General features: G+C 41.9%; 1 long non-coding RNA gene across 1 annotated transcript in view; it reads right to left on the bottom strand.

The window, feature by feature from the left end:
* LOC128852337 (uncharacterized) overlaps positions 1-3,128 on the bottom strand; it is a 51,933-nt gene extending 48,805 nt beyond the window's left edge. Inside the window, exon 1 of the long non-coding RNA XR_008450132.1 lies at positions 3,028-3,128. This is a non-coding gene — a long non-coding RNA (uncharacterized LOC128852337). The remainder of the gene's footprint in view (positions 1-3,027) is intronic.
* Positions 3,129-6,000: the final 2,872 nt, after the last annotated feature.

Raw genomic sequence — 6,000 nt, forward strand, 5'->3', positions numbered from 1 at the left:
ACAGGATGGGGAATGATGTGATTGACAGCAGCCCTGCGGAGAAGGACTTACAGGGGCTGATTGATAAGAAGCTTGACATGAGCTGGCAATGTGCACTCACAGCCCAGAAGGCCAGCCGTATCCTGGGCTGCATCAAAATAAGTGTGGCCAGCAGGTCAAGGGAGGGGATTCTGTCCCTGTATTCCCCTCTCGTGAGAACCCACCTGGAGTATTCTGTCCAGTTCTGGAATCCTCAACATAAGAAGGATATGGAACTGTTTGAACAGGTCCAGAAGAGGGCCACAAACATGATGAGAGGCATAGAGCACCTCTGCTATGAGGAGAGGCTTGGGGTCGTTCAGCCTGGAGAAGAGAAAGCTCCAAGGAGACCTTATAGCGGCCTTCCAGTACTCAAGGGGGCTGCCGAAGAAAGCTGGGCAGGGACTTTTTACAAGGCATGTAGTGATAGCATGAGGTGGAATGGCTTTAAATTGGAAGTGGGAAGATTTAGATCAGACATTAGGAGAAAAATCTTCACAATGAAGGTGGTGAGGCACTCTAACAGGTTGCAGGGAAGTTGTGGATTCCCCCTCCCCATAAGAGTTCAGTGACAGGCTGGATGGGTCCTTGAGCAGCTCGATCCAGTGGGAGGTGTGGAGGTTTTGAACTAGATGATCTTTAAGGTCCCTTCCAATCCAACCCATTCCATGATCTATGATTCTATTTGTCAGAACCAGCCTGTTCCTTTGAAATTTCTCAGTGAAAGCAAATAAGTGTGTTGTAACAGAAGAAATACTCCAGCCCAAAAGCTTTGACCACATTTGCAGAGGAGCACAGTCTGCTAGATGTCCTCCTCAGCAGTCAATCTATAGGATATGTGAGTGTGTTTCAGTCAAAAAATAGAAGCCCGGTTTCTTAATTAGTGCTGTCACAGCTCAGTCCTTGTGCCTTTGGAGATCAACCTGCAGCATTTAGCTAGGACAGCAACCTGTAACAAGACATCTGCTGATCACTGACATCCATTTATAAGCCTAGTCCAAAGTTCAAAGATGGCAGGAGGTTTTCTCTCAGCCTCTGTATACACAAAGACCTTAATGAAAAGCATGGATGTTCCCAGACAGTTTTCACACATTCATGACTGTTTTTCCACCCACTGAAAGGACTGATTTTATCTTGTATTGCTTGAGTCCAACCATGAGATGTACTGATTGGAAAATCTTGATGCATGAAAGAGGAACATCTGCTAAACAAGGATACAGTATTCTGCACTGACTCACCCCCTTCACTCCACTTCGGTGGTGAAAAGGGGATATCATGCCTCCATCGCTTGCCAGTATTGACTTCCCGAAGCAAAGGAATATTTTCTACTGCCATAATGCCCTCAGAGACATTTCCTAATGCTAACCCCACCTCTGCAAGGCAGAGAAGGAAAGAGACATGTCTGGGAGGATGTTTGAGGATATAATCTCCATTTTGTCACCAAAACCTCAGTGGCAAAGATTCTCTTAGCAGCTGTTTCAAATCAAAGCAACAAAGGAGCATGAAACTCACATGGGGAAAGGATGGCTGGGAAATTGGGGAATCAGTCTTCTAATAAGTAGAAAAGAAATTGGTCTTCTGCATTTAGTGTCCTCCTACCAGCATCTGCCCTCAGGGAAGACATAAAAATTAAACAAATATTGCTTGAAACATAGAGCAATAGATATGGATAATTCAGTAATCACCTAAATGATGAGAGATTTAAACTCTTGGGCCAGTAGTGAAAACAAGCTGCAAAGTCAAAGTCAAAACCTTTCTCCTTGACAAATGCTTAACAAGCAGCTACATCTGATTTGCACACGCAAAGTGTGTTTACACCTTCCATGCAAATTCCTATGCAAAAGAGGGACTGCACAGCAAAAGTTACTCCTCAATGCTTTCCCCTGTTGAACCTGCTGAAGAGCACGCAGCATGCTTGAGAGTTGTTGTTTAGTCCTATTGGGAGGTTTCCTTTCCTAGCACATGGTCATAAACATTATCAAAACCAGTAATTCAGCCATCCCTAAGCAAATAAAACCAGAGGCTGCAAGAGACAAGGGCTGCCAAATCTGAAGTGATGCATGTAACATTTTTCTTTCAGCAAGAAAAGATGTTTTCTCTTTCATCTGTTTTCTGTTTGTTCATTTTGGTTTCATTCATTTACAAGAGTCTCCTTTTAACCAAAAAGGAAAAAGTGGATGTGTATTTACATCCTCCCTGCACAATAAGGCCCTAGCCCTTCCATAAATATGTGTAGCCCTGCTTAACTCAATGGGATTACTCCCCCAAGGAAAGTTAACTAAGTACCAAAGTCCTTGAAGGAGCAGGGCATAAAATGGCTACCCATTGCAGTAACCCAAATAATCAGATTCAGCAGTTGTCCCCCTTTTTCCTCATTTAATCCATAAAGTTGTATTCTGGTTTGTTGTTAAATCAACACAAAGTTATCACTGGAGTTAAGGAGGCAGCACCCAGTCTGATTTCCATGCTGCCCGACATGTAGCCCTTTGTTATAATCATCATAATAATATTAAATAAAAGATAAGGACCGCTGTCAAAAAGTTAATCATCAAAAGCTGAAAATCACATAGTGAATCTGTCAGTCGTCCGCACTGGACGAGGTCATGAAAATGAAAGGGAAAGAATGCGCAGTCCGCAGATGATGCTTCCATGCTAATAAAAACCAGCCAGGCAAAAACATATATGCACAAGACTGAGCAATTTGTCACCCTGGGCTATCATGACTGTTCCCTTGCCTATTGTAACAATGCCAGCATTCAAAATAGTCAGAAAGGAGCTTACAGGAGCTGAATGCCAGCACATGTGTTTTTCCAGCTGGAGCAGAGTCCTGGACCAGCTTCTGAATTCTAGTTTAAGTTTCTTACTCTCTCCCTCAAACAGGAAAAACACATAATGCAAAGACTGAAAGCCCTAAAATAAAAATGTTGAAGAGAAACTAATGCTGGAAAGAGTCCTAAAAACATAGCTGCAAATTTGGGAGTGTTAACCATCCTCATGCTGCACTCATACCTTCCTCTCCAGAGAGTCTCGCCGAGGCTTGCCTTCCCATGCCGCAGGAGCCTGGGGACCACAGACCCTTCAGCATCTCTTTGCCCCTGCATCTACAGCCCAGCACACCCCCGGCAATACCAAGGCTCTCAGGCTGGGAGGGGCTTTCTATGTTTGCTTTAGCCTGGCGTTGAACACTACCTCTGAAAACTTTCAAATGCTTCCACCTTTTCACTGTTTTGTTCTTGCCGTATTAACACAGCTTCCCTCTCAGCCCCTCAACTTCTTCAGCACGAATAGTTCAATGCTCTGCAAGTCTTTGTTTAAAAAAAAAAAAAAAAAGCTACTTTGAAACCCTCTCCAAAGTTTACAGTCATCTACTCCAGGCATAATCATTTCAAACTCTGCAGCACTTCACATTTGGTTAAAACCACTTCAGTTTAGAAGTGATTAGAGGTTGAAGATTTGCAGTTTAAAATTTAAATTAAACTATTTGAAATTATTGGGACACTTCACATATTTAAAGCAAATAATTTTTTTTGTATTATTTATTTATCTTTTCTTCCCTGTAGTTCTGGATTTTCAGTAGCAAACTGCTGTTCATGAATCAGGAGGGGCCAGAAGTCAGATTTAGGTTTTCAAATAGCAGTAACTTATAGAAGAGAAAAAGTTGTGTAAAGGACTGTGTTTCCACAACGGCAAGGAAAGCAAAAATATCCGTAGAGACACAGAGAGAGAAAAGCATGGCAATGGATAATAATAGTGTGTGATTTAAGGCTTGCCCTAAAATATTACTTCAGATAATTTGCAGACGAACGCCTTCATTTATAAAATGCCTATACCAGAGACAAACAAACACACTATGCTCTTTACATAATTTCATTTTAGCTCTCTGAGATTCCATATTTTAGTTAAGAGAAATTAACAGGACAGTAACAATAAATCCTCCTCTGCAAATGAATGTATCTCTTTTCCTCCTCCTCCCAAAGACGCAGACAACATCCCCAAATTATCATTCCTGCAAAGGTACGTAACACAAAATGCTACCTATATTTCACCTGTTAACTAAACTGCTATCTGTTTCATAGAAATTATTCCCGAGTTTCTCCCTAGCAGCACCAGCGTTTGTGCCGAACTGCCGCTCCCAATTCAGAGTAAGAATCGCACCATCTGCACGCGTACATAAACCAGAGCTGGACCGAGACATTACGTCGAGCTTATGCTTCCCAGCTCGAAACGTCTGACAAAGCTAAGCCGAAAAATAAAATATTTCCTAGTTTACATCACTACTGAAAAACAGGCAGTCCCCACTCTCTGGGAGGGAGGAGAAGAGCGCAGCTCCGCAGCCGGTTCATCCCAGCTGCCGGTTCCAGGTTCGCAGCGCCCGGAGGCGGGGCAGGGCACGGCCGCGCTCCCACCGCCCTGCGGCTCCGAGCGGCTGGGAGACGGGGCTCGGCGGTGTTTCTCCCTTCAGGGAACGAGGTGGGAAAGAGGACGGCCCTCCTATGTCATTTTTTAAGTGCCCCTGAAAATACTTATCGCCGGGTTTCGTTATTGTTCCCTGGGTTCAACGATCAGTGGAGGGCTTTTGTAGTTAGCAACGGGTCATTTGCAGTTTGTTTTTTATAGTGCTTGGACACCTTAATATTGCCACAGAAAAAGTAAAGAAATATAGAAGTGAAAAACCCGAGAAATACATGATCATGTTTAACAAAGCCATCGAGGAGTTTTCATCCCTCCCTTACATATTCTTCCCTTTATAAACCACATTTTCTTACTAGGTTCATCTACAGTTACGTGTGTTAGAGATTAGATATACCGGTTGTATTAGACTCCTGTACCAATTCTTTATTGATGGGACTCTACATCTAAAATAAAAAAAAAAAAAAAAAGAGGAGGGGGAGGAGACAGAAAAAAATGTTAAAAGTTGTGGGTTTTTTCAAGTACCCACAAGTAATACTCAACACTTGTACATTTGGTATTCAAATCTTTTATGATCTTTATATTAAAACTTCCTACTTGACACATGCCTTTTTAAGCAGTACTAGTCTTTGACACACACACTGAAATCTACCCAGTGTGTTGAAGTTATTGAACTGTTGTGAGCTTCCTGACAACAGTGCTCTGCTAATGCCAGTTTTGATTCCACTGACATTAATCTTGGTAGGGCTGAGATGCTGTTAATACTCACTTCCTAAGCGAGGTAACCCCTTCAAAGGCTGACACACACCACCTCGCCTTGTTCATCAAATATATAATCTTACTAAGTGCTGTAATCTTAAATCCCAACCTAGAGTAACCAGCAGTGCTTACATTATAGTTTTTCTTTAAAGTTCATCTAAAGGAAAAAAAAATTATCTATTAAAGAATTGCAGATTTCAAGAACCACACAATCAGAACTTAGGGCCAACACCTTCTCCGTAAGTTGCACCAAACAGCTTATTAAGCTTTAAGATGAACACAATAACACAAACTAAGATTATTGCTGCCTTTCTGCCAGTCCACCCACACTTCCATGCACACAACACAAATGAATCTTCCAGAAGGTCCCATTGAAATTTTAAATAGCTCTTATTTCTTTTTTTCTCATTTGACGACTTTACATCCCCAAATTAAAAGACTGGAACATGGTTATAGAATATGATGTAGAAGGAATGATAAAAATGGCCCTTTGTTGCCAGTGCTACTCAATGACAGCTCATTTTCTTGTGCCAATGGGAAGAACAAGATTAGAAGTGACTCTAATTCTTACCCAGACTTCAGGCCGGTGAAAGTCAAGTTAAAGAAATAAGGCGCTCAGTCTCTGGAGGGCAAGGGTACCAGTCACTTACTTCTTATGAACACTTGCTGACATGTGCACTAAGCATAATAATAATAATTTTATTTATAAAGTGCTCCCCCACTGAAGTGCTTGGGGCATTGTACAATATCATAAAAGCAATTTAAAACACATTTTAAAACATAGGAAATAATGGACCACCCTCTAATAACAAT

The sequence above is a fragment of the Cuculus canorus genome, chromosome 5, assembly GCF_017976375.1.
Source record: "Cuculus canorus isolate bCucCan1 chromosome 5, bCucCan1.pri, whole genome shotgun sequence".
Classification (NCBI taxonomy): Eukaryota; Metazoa; Chordata; class Aves; order Cuculiformes; family Cuculidae; genus Cuculus; species Cuculus canorus.